Here is a 22,635-nt window from a genome sequence, read left to right as displayed (position 1 = left end):
GTTGACAGAGAGACTGAATCTAAGTGAGCCTTTTTGTACTGCAATTTTTGAATTGTTACACTATTGGTAATATCATATTACTGATTCAAGGTAATTTTTATCGTCTAAACATGGGAATATAATTCTAAAATGTAAAATTATCACCTCAAATCTTAGATTCCGTGAATCAAACGCACTTACATGATATTTGGTTCAATGTAATGAACCGTACATTCAGGGCATATTCAACCGAACATAAAGAATGAACTCAGTTTCTGCAACAGAAGAGCCCCTAGAAAGCAAAATTGCAAGGCTACCATCTTTTAACTTCGAAAATCATGTCTACTCGATCAGGTTTGTGTTTACTTTCTTTATGAATCGGACGATCTCGGAAGCCTCGGTGACGTCGAAAGAATCGAGGGCTTTAGCGGCTAGATAGAGAGCAACCTTCTGTATGGTTTGAAGCATATCGGTCTCTCCGATCACCGCCTTTCCTTCCGGCATGGCTGCTTCCTGATAGAAGCTTTTCTTGGACGAAAAGCTTCTCGAGTGGATAGAATGAAGCAGCAGGTTTTCCTATTGGAATTTTATGAACCAGCCATTTGATATTGCAGAACCAGAAACCTGGTGGACTTACAGTTTCCCATTACAGAGGAGAACAATACATGGGACGCGTCAAAGGAGCAAACAGCCAAATAACATGCCCCCAGTGTACATACGTATGTATGTATGTATGTCTCGCAGCCGAATTTCAAAACATGGAGAAGAAAAATGACAAATTTCACTGACTAAAGCCCCGGGAAGGGAGCTATCTGAAAAAGACACAAATCTGTCCCTGTCCATTCCATTCCATTATCGTCCCTATTAAAAAGGAAAGGGTGGCAAGAACCGTCTGCATGTGTAGCTTTTATTTTCAAAGTAAAATCTTTAATTTACTTTCAAGAGGGAATTTGCAGTAAATGCATTCTCCAGTGGGAATAGGTAATATAGTAATCAATGAGACTAAAATAGATATATGTGAAAAAAAATACACATTTTCGCCATTGAAGCTGACATGAACAATCAAGGGCATGTGAAGGAATTTCAACAATGCAGTGAACATGGACTAAAACGATTCTGTCGTGTCAACATCCTCCTTTTTTGTCACCCTTTGTTCTTTTTTTCCTAGATAATTTACTTTAGAATTGCCTAGAAACTGGTCTCTATCACTTGGCAGTTATCAGTAATTTCCCTTTCAATGATATCATTTTTCCCATTTCTTAAAGGATTAATTGCAGCATACTTAAACTATGAACACGAGCACAATTTAAGGATTAAAAACATAATTTTATCATTTTCACATTAGTCACCATATCAATTTATCTTCCTCTTCAATCCAAAAGAAGATAAGAATGAAGGGTAGATCTGTAGAGCCTAAAAGAAGGATGAGAGGATATAGTGCCAGTCCCTTTCCAACATGTAAAGAGGGCATCATATGCTGATCTGTATAGAGAGGTAAGCAAGGGGCCAATTCTATGGACTGCAATTGACTTGTTTCACTCATTTTGTCCAACTTTTTTACTGGTTGAATATATTTTCTTTTATCAATTTTGGTACATTACTCGAGACCGTCCAGACGGGCTATCAATATTACCGGCTCGGTGGTCGGATTTTTTCAAACTGTTACATGTCAATACCCAAATATGCCTATCGGACAGAAAATTGAAGGGGGAAATGCGAGAGTTGTCAGGCTTTTCTTTTGCTTCCTCACGTTCGGGTTCGTCGGACAAGGTAGTTTCGATATGACATGAATTAACGGTCTAAGAATGGACATTAATGAACATGTACCAGCCCTGCATCTTCGCGACAAGTTGCAAAAGATCATGACATGAATGAACATAAACAAGATAACCAGCACAATCGATCTACCAACCTATGATTGTGAGTTCAGGAAAAAGGATGTCAGCTGCTGTTCGAAAGCCCTACACGCAGTGCCAGAAATTACTAATTGCCATACAAGTAAATTTAGAACCATCACTCGTTCATGGTAAGACCAAGTGAACATTTACAAAGAAAACATAATAAGATATATAAATCACTTCAAAACAGAGCAAAATTCGTTATTGTTCATCTAAAATAGCAGTGTATAGTACAATCCTAGTGAATTCAATGGCTATAATCAAATACTTCAACCGAAACATGAGGTTAAACACATGTAACATATATATAAGCACTCTGTCCTCAAAAATGGACGAATATGATAATGAATTGTGCATTGGATTTATTCCCATGACAAAAAGAAACACCCCATTATCTACAAGATGGCATTAGTCCAGCCTCGAGTACCTTGACCTTCCTCCTCTAATGGCATGATAACACGAGGTTCTCCTCTGCATGAACTGGTCTGTCAACTCATGTCTTCACATTCCCTCCTCTAAGGAGTCGCAAATTGAGGGATTCAACCACAGAAAAAAGCACTTACAGCCTAATCAAACAACACTTCATGTTGAATCTACCACTTCAACTTGCTAACGTGCCAGGTTTTTTTCCCTTCGCTCTTTCTGAAATCATCAAATACAAGTAAAGTTTGAAGGGAGAGAAGGAAAAAGGAACATTGTTTCAGATATATAGACAGTTAATTACCCATTCATTGATTACAAGACCTTCGCAGACAACCCGGGGACTGTTAGGAAATATACCGAGTACAAGTAATTTCCTTATAACCAGATTAGTGAGAATGCGAAATAAAAGCGGAAAAATAATACCCGAAAATTGATAACGGAGTTCAGCCAATTGTGCTTACGTCTCCGGGCTGCTGCAGATCTTTTACTAAGAGAGAAAATTTACAGGTGTTTACAAACACTCACTACTCACAAGAAAGCTCTCTAGTATTAGAAGGAAGAAATGATTTTGGGATGATTTTGAAGCTAAATGAGCTAGGGTATTTATAGTTAAAACTTAGGGACTAATTTTGTAAATACCCTAAAGTGCAAAGGACTAAAAAATACACTTTCCCATTTTTTTTCAAGGCAGCCGGCTGCTAATGAATTAGCAGCCCATGTGCCTTTATAATTTTCAACAATCTCCCACTTGAAGAATGATTTTAATCTGTCTTCACACATCGATCGATGCAGCAGCATTTCTGATCTTGTTATTCTAGCATGCCAACTGAAGCTGAACACAACTTCAGTTTGTCCGTGGTCACCGTCTTTGTCAACATATCTGCCGGATTTTGAGCTCCACTGATCTTTTCAAGTTTCAAAATCCCATCTTCTAGAAGGGACCGGATAAAATGATATCTCAATTGTATGTGCTTCGTCCTGGAATGAAAAGACGGATTCTTTGCTAGATGAATAGCACTTTGACTGTCGCAGTACAAAACATTGTTTTCTTGTTTCTTGCCTAACTCTTCCAAGAAACTTTGGAGCCACACCATCTCCTTGCTGGCTTCCGTAACAGCGACATATTCTGCTTCAGTTGTGGAGAGAGCAACTATCTTCTGTAGTTGAGAAACCCAACTCACTGCGGTTCCACCTAGAGTATAGACATACCCCTAGTGCTCCTTCTGATGTCGATATTTCCGGCTAAGTCAGCATCTACATAGCCTGTTAGTATTGTATCTCCACATTTAAAACAAAGTACTTTGTTTGTAGTACCCCGCAGATATATGAGGATCCATTTGACTGCTTCCCAGTGTATTTTGTCTGGATTATTCATGTACCTGCTAACAGCTCCCACTGCTTGAGCAATATCTGGTCTGGTACAAACCATGGCATACATCAGACTTCCAATTGCTGAGGCATACGGCACCTTCACCATGTGTGCACGTTCTTCCTCCGTCTTTGGTGACTGTTCTTTGGAGAGTCTAAAATGAACACCTAAAGGTGTACTTACTGGTTTAGCATCTTGCATGTTGAACCTGGAGAGTAATTTGTTGATGTACTCAGCCTGTGATAACATCAAAGTCCTCGACTTTGTGTCTCTCTTGATCCTCATCCCAAGAATCTCCTTTGCAGCAACCAGATCATTCATAGCAAACTGCTTTGACAATTTTTGCTTCAAGTTTATAATCTCTTGCATGTCTGAACCTGCAACGAGCATGTCATCAACGTACAACAATAAAATAATGAAGCTATTGTCGAACCTCTTGATGTAGCAACAATGATCTGCTTGGCATCTGGTAAAACCACTGCTACCCATGAAGCTATCGAACTTCTTGTACCACTGTCTGGGAGCTTGTTTTAAACCATACAAGCTCTTCTTCAACCTGCATACCAGGTTTTTCTTGACTGCCTCTATGAAACCTTCTGGCTGCCTCATATAGATTTCTTCCTCCAAATCACCATGAAGGAAAGATGTCTTTACATCTAACTGCTCAAGATGTAAATTCTCTGCAGCTACAATTTTCAACACCAGTCTGATTGTAGACAGTTTTACGACTGGAGAGAAAATTTCATTGTAGTCAATACCTTCTTTTTGCTGAAAACCTTTGACTACCAATTTTGCTTTGTAGCGTTTGCTCCCATCGTGCTCTTCTTTGATCCTGTAAATCCACTTGTTATGGAGCGCTCTCTTGCCTGATGGTAATTCAGCTAATTCCCACGTCTGATTTGACATAAGCGAACACATCTCATCTTTCATGGAAGACTCCCACTTGATTGAATCACCCACCTGTATCGCTTCATCATAGCACTCTGGTTCACCATTGTCAGTCAGCAACAAGTAGTGCAAAGAAGACGAATATCGTTGGGTTGGTTTAGGAATTCTGGAGGAGCGTCTCAGTTCTGGTGTGCCTGGTTCTTCCTCTTGAACTGCTTCAGGACTGATCTGAACATCATTTACAGAAATCTCCTCGAACTCAGCAAATTCCTTTGTTTCAGCTTCGGTATTACTTGATTTTGTGGTTGACCTGTCTTTGTACATCACATTTTCATTGAAAATGACGTCTCTGCTTCTGATAATCTTTCGATTTTCGTAGTCCCAAAACCGGTAACCGAACTCATCACCACCGTAACCAACAAAGACGCATTTGTTGGACTTGGCATCAAGTTTACTTCTTTCAGCAGAGTTTATGTGTACATAAGAAATACAACCAAACACTCTTAAGTGTGAAAGGTTTATTTCTTTCTTGCTCCAAGCTTCCTCTGGTATTCCGCCATCCAAAGGAACTGAGGGCCCACGGTTGATCAGGTAAGCTGCAGTGTTGATAGCTTCAGCCCATAGAAATTTGGGCAATCCGGCATGTATCCTCATGCTTCTGGCACGTTCATTCAGAGTTCTGTTCATGCGCTCTGCTACGCCATTTTGCTGCGGTGTTATGGGAATTGTTGTCTCATCTTGATCCCATTGTTTGCGCAGAAATTTCTGAATCTACTGTCTCTGTATTCTCCTCCATTGTCAGACCTCAACCGCTTGACTTTCAAACCAGTCTCATTTTCCACCATGGCCTTCCATTTTCTGAAGGTATCCAAGACTTCTGATTTCTTCTTCAGAAAATAAACCCACACCTTCCTTGTTGAATCATCGATGAAGGTGACATAATGTAGTGAGCCTGCAAGAGATGGAACTGGGGATGGTCCCCATACATCAGTATGAATCAATTCTAACCTTTCTGCCTTGGGTGTCTTGCCAATCTTTGCAAAACTGACTTTCTTTTGTTTGCCAAAGATGCAATCCTCGCATAGTCCGACATCTACATTCTTTAGATCCGGCAGCTTCCCTTTTGACAAAAGTATCTTCATCCCTTTCTCGCTCATATGGCCAAGCCTTTGGTGTCATAGGTTTGATTTTCCATTAGCATCTGCTACTGCAATGATATTCTCTAAATTTGAGGTTACATAGAGAGTATCAGTCTTCTTACCACGAGCAATGACGAGTGCTCCTTTGGTAATCTTCCATTTACAGCCTGAAAAGGTTGTAGTATATCCTTCTCCATCAAGCTGTCCAACAGAAATCAGATTTCTTTTGAGGCTAGGAATATATCTCACTCCTGTTAGCTTCCAGGTGGTCTGGTTTGGCAGCTTTAGTCGGATGCCTCCTTTTTCGACGATCTTTATGGTTTCATCATCAGCAAGATGAACCTTCCCAAAATCACCACTGACATAGTTCTCCATGATTTCTTGGCATGGGGTGGAGTGGAAAGATGCCCCTGAATCCAAGATCCATGATTCAATCGGACTGTTGACGCTTAAAATCATGGCATCACCTGTCTCCTCTGTCACGTTGGTAGATTCCTGTGCGCCAGTATTTTTCTTCGGTGCTCGGCAATCTCTTTTGAAGTGATCATTCTTGCCGCAATTATAACAGGTAAAATCTTTATTTACTGTTCTTGATTTTTCCCGTCTGGATTTGGATCTGCCACAATTTGAATTTCTTTCTGAAGTTCTCCCTCTAGACTCCGTGTGCAAGGCTGAGGAGGTTGATGTTTCACCCGATTCTCTCCGTCGAATTTCTTCACTCAATACCAGATCCCGAACATCGTCGAATTTCAATTTGTTGTTTCCCGACGAGCTGCTGACTGCTGTAACAGTAGCATTCCAACTGTCTGGTAGAGATGATAAGAGAATTAAAGCTCGAACTTCATCATCGAACTCAATTTCCACTGAACTCAACTGGGTTATGATTGTGTTGAGTTCATTTAGGTATTGTGCCACCGATGTCCCTACCGTCATCCGCAAATTGAATAATCGCCTCATCAAATGAACTTTGTTTGAAGCCGATGGCTTCTCATACATACTGGAGAGAGCCGCCATAAGACCCGCCGTGGTCTTTTCCTTTGCTATGTTGAAAGCAACATTGCGGGATAACGTCAGTCGGATAACTCCGAGGGCTTGTCTGTCGAGAAGAGCCTAATATTCATCCTTCATGCCCTCTGGTTGCTTTCCTGAGAGGAGTTGATATAGATTTTTCTGGTACAGAAAATCTTCGATTTGCATCTTCCAAAAGCCAAAGTCCGCACAATCGAACTTTTCAATTTTCACCTTCCCTTCGTCTGCAGCCATCGCTCCCACTCGAATCTGGCTTCTTTGAATCGTTTTTGACAATTTATGCGAACCGCCGTGTATTTGAACACCTCCGTCGACAAATTCGTATCGTCGACAAAATTTCACTATTCACAAAATTCACTATTCACGTGAATAGTAACCTCGCAGAAAAATTGGCAAAATTCACAACCAAAAGCTCATGATACCAGTTGTTAGGAAATATACCGAGTACAAGTAATTTCTTTATAACCAGATTAGTGAGAATGCGAAATAAAAGCGGAAAAATAATACCCGAAAATTGATAACGGAGTTAAGCCAATTGTGCTTACGTCTCCGGGCTGCTGCAAATCTTTTACTAAGAGAGAAAATTTACAGGTGTTTATAAACACTCACTACTCACAAGAAAGCTCTCTAGTATTAAAAGGAAGAAATGATTTTGGGATGATTTTGAAACTAAATGAGCTAGGGTATTTATAGTTAAAACTTAGGGACTAATTTTGTAAATACCCTAAAGTGCAAAGGACTAAAAAATGTACTTTCCCATTTTTTTTCAAGGCAGCCGGCTGCTAATGAATTAGCAGCCCATGTGCCTTTATAATTTTCAACAGGGACATGTGTCAATGGTGGGTTTCTTGCGTGTTTCAAGAGCATCCTCAGCCTCAGCTAACTGACGCTTAAGTTTGTCCAATGCCTCAAGGAACAAGAAGAAAATTAAACCATTGAAATGCTAAACCAAGGACCCCAAAAGTGTAGAAAGCAAAACAATACTAATATAATTTGCTACTTACAGGGCTAGGCCGTCCCACATCAAGAAATACAACCCGTAAAATTCTTTCTACAGTCACTTGATCCCTTCGTTCATCAAACTATACAACAGAAGGCATAATAAAAAAAATGTGTTAGTATCAGCTTAATAAGGTTAGCAGGGATTAATGTCCAATAAGTACATAATCAAATTCTAATAAAAATAACACAACCAACAAGCACATTAGGCATTAAATATAAAGCAAGATTTGGAAATTTTACAAAGTCTGTGGAACATCTTAAAGGATCAATTTTACATGCTTACACTAGCTGAAATGGCATTCTACTGACGATCATACAATATTTATCAGATAAAAATTTGTTCAGTAGTTAACATGAATGAACTCTATCTTATAACTAGCTATCCAATTAATTGCTACTAAAAATGACATTATTCTGCAGCAATTTGACTAAACTCATAATATAATGCCCTAACCAGAAAAGCTCTAATGCGACTAAAAAACCTATTCTTCCAAACTAGGCTCTGGTCCAGCAATGGTAAGAACTAAGAAGAAAAGGGCAATATAATCATACTATTCGCTAAAGCAGTGTTTTCTAACTACAATCTTCACGCATGTCAGCCAAATGAAAACAGAGAAACTTTACGGAGCTAAAAAAAAAACCCTGTAAGCAGATTCTGTTTTACCCAGATAAGAACAACCAACTACAGCATTAGCTTAACAAGCATGTTCCCTTCAACACTTTTAAATATCCTAAATTTCTCATTTAAACATCCACTGAGGTTAATGAAATGCTAACAAAACAAGGGCCTCCACTGAACTGAACTTTAAGAGTAAAAAATCAAATATAGAAGCATGAACATTAATGAACTTACAAGCTCGGGCAAGTAATCCACTCCTGCTGTTACCTTCAAGCTCATTATCTTAAATTTAACTTTACTCTTTAAATCCACCCGCACCTCATCATTCTCCGGACGCTCTATGAATTTAAACGCTGTCAACAAAAGCAAATATACCAAATCAAACAAAATTATTATAGTAAAATCTCAAAATCGCGCTGCAAAATTTTATTACCAGTCGCGATAATGCTTTCCCCTGGCGCCAAAATGCCACCAGGTGGACGCATAAAACAACTCTTCGGCGCAGTTATTTGAAACTACAAAATAATAAACAAAAAAATAGTTAATTAAATAAATAAACAGCAAGATTCAACGAAATTACCAAATGTTATGATATTAACGGTAAAAACTAGCAACTTAAGAAATTAACCGTTAGAACCGTATCAATATGTCTCATTTTAATGGACAATGAGAATTTAACCAAAATTAGTATATCAATTCATTGAAAAACCATGACTTCAAATGAAAATAATCGCGTAAATTACAGTAAATTTTGACGTAAAAGACAAGAGAAGTAAAAAATTAGTAAATCGGTTCTACCTTGAAAGCTACGTGAGATTTACTAGTGTTCTTCAACCTGATCGCACTTCTCGCCTGAGTTCCAGGATCATCTACAGTTAGAAAATAAAAATTGAGAAATTAAAAAGGATATAGAAATTTAGCTCTACGAAGTCAAAAGCTAAGCAAAGCGGGGATTAGTACAAGGGAAATAGAGGTTATTAGAAGGATCGAGGAGAAGACGGCGCCGAGAAGGAAGAAGCGATTTGGCAATGGAAGAAACGCTGTTGGATCGCTTGAAGGTCACCGCTCCAAATGGCTGTTGCCATTGTGGTTGAGATTTCTAGTCGAAGAAGAAGACGAATAGTTGTTCGTCGTCGACGAAGTTTTCCAAAAGGAGCAGAGACCGAACATCTTCCTTTCCGATCTCAGCTTCTCCCGGTCGACGATCGCCATATCCCGCCGTTAAGTCAGCCGTCGAATGGCGGTAAAATTAACTCTCTTCTATCGGTACTAAAAAAGAAACTAAAAAATATATAAACGGAGGAAATGAATTTTAATAATAAAAAAGTTTTTTTTTTAATTTTAGGGTAAAAAATAGTAATGGTCACTGAACTGTTGTAAATATTGCATTTAGGTCCCCTAACTTTTAAAACTTTCAATATAGTCCTTTAATATTTTGTCTGTTTGCAATATGGTCCCGACGTAACTGGCTGTTTGATGCCGTTACACTGCCATTAGAAGAAGATGACATGGTACTGAGATCATTGTTTGCAGCTATAAAAATTAGGGTAAATTATATAAATGGTCACTAAATTTTTTAGATGCTTACATTTAGGTCCCCAACTTTTAAAACTTGCAACACAGTTCTTAATTTAATTCTAAACCCTAAATTCCAAAATAATTCAATTACATTCTAAATCTTAAATTCTAAAATGCTTTAATTTAGGGTTTAGAATATAATTAAAGTGTTTTGGAATTTTGAATATGAATTTGCTATTTGACTGCATGTGAAGGATCTGAATATTCAGTGTTAGTTTTGAACCAAAACCATCTATTTTTCTTTCTTTCTTCTTAATCAAAACTTTTAGTACTCCTTATGAAAGATATTCAATCCATCAGAATAGAAGTGAAATAGGAAAAACTTTCTTCCAGAGAGCCCAAAAGAGAAAATAAATACATTATTACAAGTGAGGGGAGAGGCTAAGAAATAAACGCAATCGGTGTTGCGTTTCAACAATCTTCCTCCATTTTTTCTTTGTAAATAAAAAGTTGAAAGACAGGGTACTGCTTGGGTTTACACTTTTACATGGCGAAAAACTAAAGAACAAAAACCAAACGAGAGTGCATGTGAGCAAAAAAAGACAGAGAGGTGAAGGCGTTGTTTGGGATTTCATTATATTTGATCATCTTTTGGAAAATCCTTAACCACAAGGATTAAACGAAGATATTATTATATGTCATTTATACAAAATAATTTCAGTTTTGCTGGTGACTTTCGACAATGATACTTAGTTCATAAGGCTAAGAAATAAACGCAATCGGTGTTGCGTTTCAGCAATTCTTCCTCCATTTTTTCTTTGTAAATAAAAAGTTGAAAGACAGAGTACTGCTTGGGTTTACACTTTTACATGGCGGAAAACTAAAGAACAAAAACAAAACGAGAGTGCATGTGAGCGAAAAATGACAAAGAGGTGAAGGCGTTGTTTGAGATTTCATTATATTTGATCATCTTTTGGAAAATCCTTAACCACAAGGATTAAACGAAGAAATTATTATATGTCATTTATACAAAACAATTTCAGTTTTGCTGGCGATTTTCGACAATGATACTTAGTTCATCTTAGTAGTATTTGTCAACTTTGCATTTCTAACCCTATTTTTTTCTCACAAGCATTTCAGCGAACATCTATGTTTCACCTGAGATGACATGTATCTAACATTACACCTTGAATCTTTGATGGTCTCGATAGTCTCTTGGTCGGATATTCTCTCAATGAACCCTTATTCAAGTCAACACCTCCATAGAATTCAAAGTTAGATTAGAATTTCTCATGCATCCCCGACTGAAAAGTTGCGATGGAAATAAGAAGAGAGAAGCGAAAAAGAAAATTCGAGATCGAAAAAGAATTTGAGGTTTAGAATATTGAGGATTGTGTTGCAAGTTTTAAAAATTTGGAGACCTAAATGCAAGCACTTGAAAAGTTTAGTGACCATTTATATAATTTACCCTAATTTTCATAGCTACAAAAAGGTAATCTCACTGCCACATCATCTTTTTCTAATGGTAGTGTAACGTGTCAAATGACCTGTTACGTCAGGGACCATATTGCAAACAAACTAAATGTTGGAAGATTGTATTGTAAGTTTTAAAAGTTAGAGGACCTAAATAAAAGAATCAGAAAAGTTCAGTGACCATTACTATATTTTCCCTTAATTTTAATATTTTATGGTCGCGGATTTTAATAAGCATTCAAAATGGCTACATTCCCGGCGAATTTAAACGCATGTCGGATTTGATATCTTCATCTAATTGTAACTAATTGCTGCTTGGATTCCGTCGCTGACGTGACTGTACCTCGAGGGCATTCACGTAATTAAAGTGAAGTTTCAAGGGTAATCTTCACTTCAAAATACAAACGTTTTAAGGGGTAATATGGTCAATACGATATCCTTTTTTTGAAGGTCACTAATTAAATTAGGTGCATGGCTTGTTTGTGGAGGGATAGTTGGAACCTTAGGAATTGAAACGGTTAATTAAATTAATTTATTTTAAAAAAATACATATAAAATCAAGTAATAATATTTGTAATATGTTTACTTTCTTTTCTTAACAACGTTTTGTACTGGTTTACACAAAGTTAGTCCTGACAAACTTGACCCAAACCGATTTATCAAACTAAATACATGATATTAACTCGAACATGATAATCAAATTTGATTCAATACCTGACTCATACTCGATCCGATCCAAAATTTAACGAAACCAAAATCAACCAGAATCGAAATTAACCCAAACCTAAAGAAACCCGAATCGAATTTTAACCCGAACAAAATTTAACCGGACCCAAAAGCTATCCGAATAGATTGAAATTGATAAAAGTTATTAAACGATAAAAAATATTTTCGATAATAAATTAATTTAAATAAAATTGATAATTTAATTATCTTACTTGTTATAAAAATATTAGATTTATAATAAAAGTAATAGAAAACAACTAAAACAAAGGAAATAATATTATATTTATAATAAAAATAATATAAAGTTTACTTATGTTACGACTAAAACATAACAAATAAAATTTTGTATTATTTTTTAAAATTTAAGAAAAATATTAAATTTATAATTAGAAATAAAAATTTTAATCAAATTTTTATTTCTTTATCAAATAGTTCTCATTATAATTTTTTCGTACGAAATCAATATGAAATTTTGATAACAATTCTAACTCGTATTATAGGATCGTATTTGTAACAAATTATCGATTTATCATCTCTAAATGATGATTTAATTCAAAATATTGAATGATTGAGAATTGAAATTGAACCTAAATGATAAAATTAACAAATAAGAATACATATTTTTACAAGTATATATTAATTATTCTATATATACTTGATTTTGATTAAACTCATAACCAATTTAACTCGAATTGACCTGATCTAAAATTGACCTACACCGAAAATCAACCGATCTGATATTGATCCAACCCGAAATCTAACCGATCTGGTAATAACTCGACCCAAAAAATCAACCGATTTAGTATTGACCTGATCTGATATTTACCTGATCAAAAAATCAACTGATCTAGTATTGATCTGAACTGAAAAACAATTAATCTAATAATCACCCGACTTGAAAATTGACCCGACCCGATCCTTGACCTGATCCGATTCACCATACACCCGAACTAGATCTAAACCAGATCCGATCTGGTATTAACAAAATTAAACTGAATTTAATCTAGACACGAAATTACCCGACCCAAACTTGATCCGAATGACCGTTTGCCACATTTAAACAAAGTCAATCAAGTGTTTTAATATCTTGGATAAACTATACCAGTTGCCACCTAATCATAGTCTCTTTTTATTTTGACCATGTTTTTTAAATTTTTGTCAATCGGGTCACTATACTATTTAAATGCATTCAATTAAACCACTTGTTGTTAACATTTAACGGAAGTGGTGATGTGGTAATTAAAAAACTTGGTATAATTACATATTTGGTCATTGTTACTTATATGTTCTATCAATTTAGTCTTAATCTTAATAAATTCAAATAAATTGAACATTCAAATCAGATCGTGCCATGTGTATTTAGTGCCAAGTGTCATGACACATGTCACCCTTTGATTGGTGAAAAATAAATATATTAAATTAAAATAAATTAAATCTTCCAATCATGTGGCTACACGTGTCATGACACTTGGTACTAGTGACATGTGACATGGTATGATTCAAAGGTTAAATTTAATTGAATTTATTAATATTATGACTAAATTGATATAATATATAAATAAAAGTGACCAAGCGTATAATTATACCAAATTTTTTAACTGCCACGTAGGCATTTTCGTTAAATGTTGACAGCAAGAGGATTAATTGAATGCATTTAAATAGTTGAGTGACTTGATTGACAAAAATTAAAAAATTGTGGTCAAAATGAAAATGGGATAAAATTAGCTGGTCACTGATATAGTTTACCCTAATATCTTTAAGGATTAGTAGAATTTAAGTTTGCAAGATATTTGAAACCTAGTATTCTCTTATTGGTGTGCCACTCATCTATTTTTTTGTCTTTGTTGATCGGCAACGATATCAACTTTAATGTTGGTTGTCGACTGTCGATATTCTTTATTGTCTTTTTATTTTCTATAATTTATATTTATATTTTTTTTTATTTTCAATAAGTCTGGTTGTGTTGCATGTTTTCATATGCCTTTATGACACATTTTTATGCTTTTTTGCATATTTTTCAATTCTTTGGCCATTTTTTGCTTATTTTTTTCTAATGGTTGGTTTAATATCGCCACGACTGATCAAGATGGTTCTTATTTGATATCTTGTTGATCTTCTCTACTTTAAAACCTTGTATTGGATTTAGATACCTAATTTGCATTCATGGATAGCTTTTCACATCACTCGAGTTTGATTTGTGGCTTATCGATAGTCTTTCAATAACTTGATCCCCTTTTGTGGTTCATTTGCCAATGCGATCAAATCTATTTATATCTATATTTGATCAATTTTCTTGGTTATATTTAATCTTTCCTTATATGGTCCTTATGTGATCTTAAGTTACTAGATTTGTTTCAATGATTATAGGAAAAATTTTCTAATTATGTGCTTAATTTACGATTGTGATTGTAAATCTTTATTATAATTTGATATATTTTCTATTTTGAATAAAATTAATTGTTTTTATAAAAAATATCTTTAAGGATTAGTTAATTAGATGACTTTTTTAAAACATATTATTAATTTTTTTAATAATTTGATGTTTCACTATCTTTATTTAACAATTTATTGAATAAATTTAGAAGTGTTGGATGTAAATGTTGTGTGATATAAGTGCTTCACAATTGGTGTAAGTGTACATGTCGCAAATTATAGTATACAAAAGATATCATCTCCACAAGAATTGGTGTAACTCTATATTCTAACTTCTCGCACTATAAAAAGGAATAAATTGGTAATAGTAGGAGTATGAATAAACAAATAAAATAAATAAGCAAGTAAATAAAAGTAGACTTAGATTAAATGAGAGAACAGACCGAGTTATCATGATTAGTGGTGTGACAATTGCCTGTAAAGTTAGAGTAGTTGATTGCTGAGGCAACTCGATTGCCTTGACAACTGAAAATAATTCAATTGTTGTAGCAACTAAGTTTCCTCCTTCAAAGCTCGGTAGAGTGTTCTTCAATACCTTCTTGTTATTCCTAACTTCAAATGGCTAGTCAATTATGCATGCCTTTGTTATACATCCCTACGTTAACCATAGGTGGACAACAACCTATATTGCACTCATTTTAGCCGTTGAAATCCGAATTTCATCCCTAAAATGGATTAGCCTTCACTAACGTTAGTTCAAATGAAGACTATGTTCATTATTTTCTTGAATCTAACTCTCCCGATATTACATAAATTGATAAACTCTCGAGATCATCTCCCGATTCACTGGAAATCAATTAAAGAACCAAGACTGAACAAGCTTTGAATTAAAAAAACTATCAAGAACTTAAACAAATCCAAGAGTTTTCACAACCAAAAAATCCCAACAACCCTAGCCAAATAGATTTAGTTCATGGATGGGTTTAAAAAAAACATAATGATGAAAATTATAAACATAAATTGAAAACAAATAAAATAAAGAAAACATAAAAGCATAGCAAGAATCTCTCTCCCTCCCCAACGTGCCTCTTATTTGCGTCTTGGTTCCCTATTTATATGAGATGACTCAGCTGAATTAATTATTGTTGAAGAAGAATTTTAGTTGGAATAAAAGAGTAATTAATTCTCTTTTATCTTTATATTTATCTTTAAACAAGACTTTTTCTCCTCTTTAATTTCTTCGTGGAAATCCAAACTTCTAGGCTTTATATCTTGTTTTGTGGAGTTTGACTTAGATGAGGTGAAGTTATCCAGTCAGCATTATTATACACAATTTAACACACACCAGCAGTATCGTTTCCACAAAATCAACCACAATACAATATCAAACTTAACGATGAAGGAAACTATGAAATTATGCATGAATGACTAATAATGTAACTAGACCGAACCTAAATCTAGCAATAACTATGGGTAAAATTGTAGAAAATATAGTACTTTTATACGCTTAACACACCCCAAACTCAAACTATTGCTTGTCCTCAAGCAATGCATGACATCCACTTTTTCATAGTGTATAGACAACATCACTCTTAAATTTGCTTTGCACTTGTTGCCTCAAAACCATAACAATTTTCTGCCAATCATCTTCGAACCTCAAGACAACAAGAAATTGACATAATTCAACCTATGATGCTCGTGTAAGTGTGTGCTCTTATTCGAGAAGGTTAACCACCAAGGATATTTACGGAGAATAACATAATTATCAAATTAATTAATAAGGAAAATGATGCCACAACAATTAATTAGCTTAACTAGAGCTTCAGCTTATCACAACTACCTACAAGTACTTGAGTAGTAAGATGTTGTCAACAATGAACCCCCTAGCCTTTTAGGTAAATTCATCTCGGGAAGATTTTCATTCACTCATGTTATTCATGACTATCTTTCCTACTTAGTATTTAATAAGCATACTGAATTTGCTTTAGCAAATAAGTGTCCTAGAGCTAAAAAGTTGCTATAGAAATTTATTTGGCTAGAGCCAGTTGAGTACCTTTAGCAATTTACATATAACTTAAACCAAAAACATGTAGGATAACTAAGTATTCACCAAAATACCAACAAGTCAACCAAACATGATATTCGGTAAACAATTATAGCATCACAATAATCATTAAGAAAATCTCAAATTATCTCTAAGTCATAAGATTCTTTGCATTAAAATGATATTGGCAATTATCTCATCATAAGTAGTACAAAAGGCTACGTAATTGTTTATCTGTCTAAATGTCATGAAAAGTAAATGTCATGGAAAGATTGACTGAACAACATAAAGAATGCAAAACGACAAATGCATTATAACATAACTAACAATCAACCCCAAACTTGAGATACAACTAAATTAGATGACTAAATGAATACTACAAATTATAAAACAAGCCCCTCAAACTTGAGATAAACATTGTCCTCAATGCATGCAAAATGAATAGGTTAGTCAGAAAGGTTGCTACCTTGAATTATGATTGTCCTTTGTGTTATTTGCTGCATGCGGTGGTTGGGAGCGTGTTGCTGGTGGTGTGCTCGGAATCCTCTATCCTTAACCTCATTGCTCGAGTGAATCATGTTTTTTGATTTCGTGGTCATTGGTTTTTGTATCCTAAAATTCAAGCAAAATGAAAAGATAAATATTAAATAAAGAGAAACATTAAATGATACATATAAAGGCTAAAATAAAGAAAAATGCAAATCAAAATTAAAAAATAAAAATACAAAAAAATAAGAAAAAAAGGTCCAAAAGCAAATAAAAATATATAAGGAGAGCATATTCATGCTTCTCCGAGGGTAACCACTTCCTTGTCGTACTCAACGTGGGTGCCAACATAGTGTTTTAATCGTTGTCCATTAACTTTAAACTTATGTCCATCGGTGGAGGACTTGATGATTATAGCACCATGGGAGAAATGTTTTACTACCTCGAATGGTTCAAACCTTCTATATTTCAGTTTTCCCGTGAAGAATTTTAAGCGAAAATTGAAAAAGGAGTAATAATTGCATGGTAAAAATTGTTGTGGCAGTATCTTCCTATCATACCAACACTTTGTTTTCACTTTATAAATCCTCGCATTGTCATAAGATAAGGTACATAATTCATTTATATAGTTGTGGTTCAATAAACGTTTTTTCCATGCACTCTCCCAATCAATGTTCACGGTCTTGATAGCTTAGAATACCTTATACTTGATTTCCACCGGAAGGTAGCAAGCCTTGCCATAGACGAGTTATAAGGAGACACGCCTAGGGGTGTATTGAATGTTGTACAGTAATCCCAAAGCGTATTATCAATTCTTAGAGACCAATCATTTCGAGATGGATTTACAACTTATACCCCACACATCGAATAACTCGACTTCAAGGATATTTTGCAATGACATCTCATGTCGTCTAGAAATATTTCCCATGAATTGGCAACGATCACATCGTTTGTAGAATTCTTGGGCATCTTTATACAGAGTGGGCCAAAATAGACCGGATTGTAAGACTTTGGTTACAGTGCACGTTCCTCCAAAGTGAACTCTAAAAGGTGAAGAATAGCATTGTTGAAGCACACTTTGTTGCTCTTTCTCTGGAGCACATCGTCTTAGGACCTGGTTGACACATTGTTTAAACAAGAGGGGCTCGTCCCAATAATAATACTTAGCATCATGTCAAAAATACTTCTTCCCTTGATGAGTAAGTTCATGAGGTAAAATACTACACACTAGAAAATTTACTAAATCAGCATACCATGGTGTTGCTGTGGCAACTAGCACTGTAATATCCTAAAATCGGGGATAGTAACTAAAATAGAAATTTTAGAAACTTTGAAGTTTGATTTTGAAAGATTTAAAAGTTCAGGGATTAAATTGGAATATTTAGTAGATGTTTGTTGGTTATTATTAAAGGAAATAAAGGGTAAAATGGTCATTTGACAAGAAAGATTTTTATCTTTCTTTTCAGGCTATAAAACATGTGGAAAGGGTGAGAAAGAAAAGAAAAGTCTGGAGTTTGGTTATCTCCTTTCTCTTCTCTTCCCGTAAGCTTCATAGCAAAGGTAAGTTTAATTTCAGCTGGTTAATTCTTGAGTTTTAAGCTTAGTTTTGATTCTTAGGGTGCTAAGAAAGATTATTTAGAGATTAAAATATGTCAAAACTCCAAAATGGATGAGTTATGAAGGATTAAATATGAAGAGTTTTTAAGAGAATTATTGAAATATAAGGTTTTAATGAATTTGGAAGCTGAATTTAACTTGTCATAGGGGTGAATAAGAAGTTATAAGTGTTAGAATTAAGTTTGGATTACATGAAAAATTTTGTACAATTCTTAGATTTAAGAATTTAGACGAAATATGAGAGATTATAAGGTGTTGAAATGATAAAAATTAGTTAAAGTGGTTATGGATGAGTTTGGTAACATAATAAGGGTTTTATACATGAAAATTTGGGTGAAGTATTGATGATTTTCGGGTGAAAACAGTCTATTCTGGGCAGGTGTATCGGTACACTATGAATAGGTATCGATACACTAAGACCAAAATTTAAAGAACAACTTTAAGGTGCATCGATACATTCAGAGGTGTACCGATACCTATGTATCGATACACATATGCATGTATCGATACACACATGCATGTATCGATACATAGAAATTTCGAACCCAATTTGGGTACCGATACACCCTTAGTGTACCGTTACCCCCTTAATGGAAAATATAAATTATGTTCATCAACTAGCTTAAGTTATTAGAATCGCGTTATGATGTTTAGGCTTCTGATGATTATCTTGGAATCTATGTTTATGTAGATATTAAGCCTAAACGAGTTCCGGAACAATTGGTGAGTAAGATCGATCGAGGGAAAGACAAAGATTGATAAGTGCTCGATATTGACTAGTGAGGTTAGGTGAGTGCATCCTATTGGTATCTGATGTTAATGGAAATATGACTTGCGATGAGTCTATTTCCTATAGTAGAATGTATGAGTTCATAGATATAATCATGTGTTTGTTATGATTCATATGTGTGCATGAATATATGTGATAACATGTTACTATGTATGTTACATGATTTGTATAAGTGTCTGTTAGTGTGATAAGTCATGTGTAATAGTAAAAATGATCTATATGATTATATGTGAATATGATATAAACCATATAATATTGAATTATGTGACTATGTATGAATGGTATAAGCTATATGATTTTAAGGTATGTGAATATATGAATATGGGAAAACATAAGAATAAGATATACGCAATGTGACAAGAAATGTGAAATGACATGAAAAGTTTATATAAGTTATGCAAAAGTGATCTACGTGGCTATAAATATATGTTATCCAAGTTATGTGACATAAGCTACATGATATGTGAAAGTGAATTACGTGTTTATATGAATATATGAAATGAGATGAATGATAATGTCCATGCTATGTGTCATGAGAGCTAGGGGTATAGTTGGCATGCCAAGAGTCGATGGTTCTACGCGGTCCTTCGGGATATAATGGTCCTTCGGGACATAGTGGTCCTACGAAACAAATTTTACGCTCCCCTAGTGGGAATTATACAAGCTGTGGTGACAACATAGTGCACAACCTCTATGTACTCACATATCTTTAATTCTCACATATGTACATGGGCTAACAAAGAAATAACAATAAATATATTACATGTGATGTATATGTTTTTGTGATATGAATTATATTATATGATTTATATGATGATGTGTGTATTGCTTAGGTTAAATGAGTCATATGTTGATTAAAATATTAGGTATAAGAAGATCTGATAAGTTAGTTGACCCTTATTCCCATATGTAATGGGGTAAGGGGGAGGTAAGATAGTAGGCTGCCCCCAACGTCGGGTTGAGAGCAGCTTCCGTGGGAGACCTCCGAATTATGAAATGCCCTCCGTGGGACTTGATCCCACGACCTCAAGGTTAAGAACCTTGCGCTCTACCAACTGAGCTGGACGGTCATTTCATAATAATATTGATAATAATATTGATAGTGGAATAAGGTTAGTGATGGAAATAAGGTGTAATATGTATACCTTACATTATATATAATGTTATGTTGTTTTGTGTGGCATCATGAGATGATATGTTCATACATGTTTAAATAGTTAGAGGTTCTTTTATAAGTTTAATGCCCATGTTTAAATAGTTAGAGGTTCTTTTATAAGTTTAATGCCTCACTAAGTCATAGACTTAGAGTGTGAGTGTTTAACACGTATATTCCGGAAAACGAGAAGAGAAACGAAGAAGAGCATGACATGTCAGATTCTTCTTTCCACGGATCAGATCAGAATAGGAATGATTAGTATGTATTTTGTTTAATGTATATAGTTGGCATGTAATTAAGAGATTTGAATAGTTTACGCTCTGATATGTTTTGTAAATTAATTATTTTAATAAATTTGAAATTCTTCAGTCTTTTGTAGAAGTGATTGTTTGAAAAGTCAATGTGACACCTCAGACTCGGAGCCGGGTTGGATACGAGTTGGGGTGTTACAAACACCTACTCATTCGAGAATGAATCATTGATCTCCAATGAATCATCCTCTCTATTTCTTCCTTCCAACCTTGACAAGTGATCAACAACTTGGTTTTCTGATCCTTTCATATCCTTAATCTCAATGTTAAATTCTTGTAAAAGTAACATCCAATGAATTAAACGAGGTTTGGCATCTTTCTTAGCAAATAAGTACTTAATTGTTGAATGGTCAGTATGGAAAATTACCTTTATATCAATCAAATAGGAACGGAACTTGTCAAAGGCAAAAACTACTGTTAGTAATTCATTTTCTGTTGTGGTGTAATTTAATTGAGCATCATTAAGGGTTTTACTAGCGTAGTATATCACATGAAAAAATTTACCTTTCTGTACTGTTTCTATCGCAAAATCGCTAGCATCACACATGAGTTGAAAAGGCAGTGACCAATCAGGTGGAACGACAGTGGGTGATGTGATCAGTTGTTTCTTCAAAATTTCAAAGGTTGAGACATGTAATTCATCAAATTAAAGGTTTTATCATGTTCAAGCAAATTACACAAGGGTTTAGAGATCTTATAAAAACTAGGAATAAATCTTCTATAAAACATGCATGTCCGAGAAAACTTAAGATTCCTTTGACTGAAATGGGTGGCAACAATATTTCAATTACGTCCACCTTAGCTTTATCCACTTTGATTCCCTTAGATGATATTTTGTGGAAGAGTATGATTCCCTTATCTACCATAAAGTGACATTTCTCCCAGTTTAATACTAGATTGGATTCTTTACATCGTATTAATACATTTTTCAAATTGTTGAGGCAATTGTCAAAATTGTCTCCGAAAACTGAAAAGTCATCCATGAAGATTTCAAGATAGTCTTCCAACATGTTAGAAAACATCGCCATCATGCATCTTTGGAAAGTTGTCGGGGCATTGCAGAGTCTAAATGGCATCCTTCAGAATACGTATGTACCATGTGGACAAGTGAAAGTGATCTTCTCTTGATCGTCTTGGTTCCCTATTTATAGGAGATGTGTCGGCCAAATTAATTCTTGTTGAAGAAGAATTTTAGTTGGAATAAAAGAATAATTAATTCTCTTTTATATTTATATTTATATTTATCTTTAAACAAGTCTTTAATTTATGCATAGAAATCTAAATTTCTAGGTTTTATCCCTTGTTTTGTGAAGTTTGACTTAGATGAGGTGAATTTATCCAATCAACATTATCCTGCACAAATTGACACACACCGACAATATATTTTCCACAAAATCAACTACAATACAATATCAAACTTAATGATGAAGTAAACTATGAAATTATGCAATAATGACTAATAATGTAACTAGACCAAACCTAAATCCAACAGTAATTATAGGTGAAAGGGTAGAAAATACAATACTTTTATGCGCTTAACACTAAACACATGAACTTTTTCGTGTATCATTATTTAATTTAATGTAGAACAAGTGATCATTAGTTTATGTTTAACAGCACATAATCTCTAATAAAATGTTTCGATTAAAAAGATTATTATTTATTTTAAATATTTTAAATTCAAATAATTATATCTATAAGACTTGTATTAATTGTATATAAATTCCTAGTCTGTTATTTTTAAGTTAAATATTTAATAGTAGCATCGAATGATATTGTCTAATTGAATTAACTT

General features: G+C 34.6%; 1 pseudogene; it reads right to left on the bottom strand.

Annotated features, from left to right (window-relative positions):
* Nucleotides 1-2,081: 2,081 nt before the first annotated feature.
* LOC120165005 lies at nucleotides 2,082-9,590 on the bottom strand (annotated as a pseudogene).
* Between the last annotated feature and the right edge of the window lie 13,045 nt (nucleotides 9,591-22,635).

Source organism: Hibiscus syriacus, unplaced genomic scaffold (assembly GCF_006381635.1).
Source record: "Hibiscus syriacus cultivar Baekdansim isolate YM2019G1 unplaced genomic scaffold, ASM638163v2 tig00111565_pilon, whole genome shotgun sequence".
NCBI lineage: Eukaryota > Viridiplantae > Streptophyta > Magnoliopsida > Malvales > Malvaceae > Hibiscus > Hibiscus syriacus.
The sequence above is the reverse complement of the archived record's forward strand: the minus strand, read 5'-3'. Positions and strand labels throughout refer to the sequence as shown.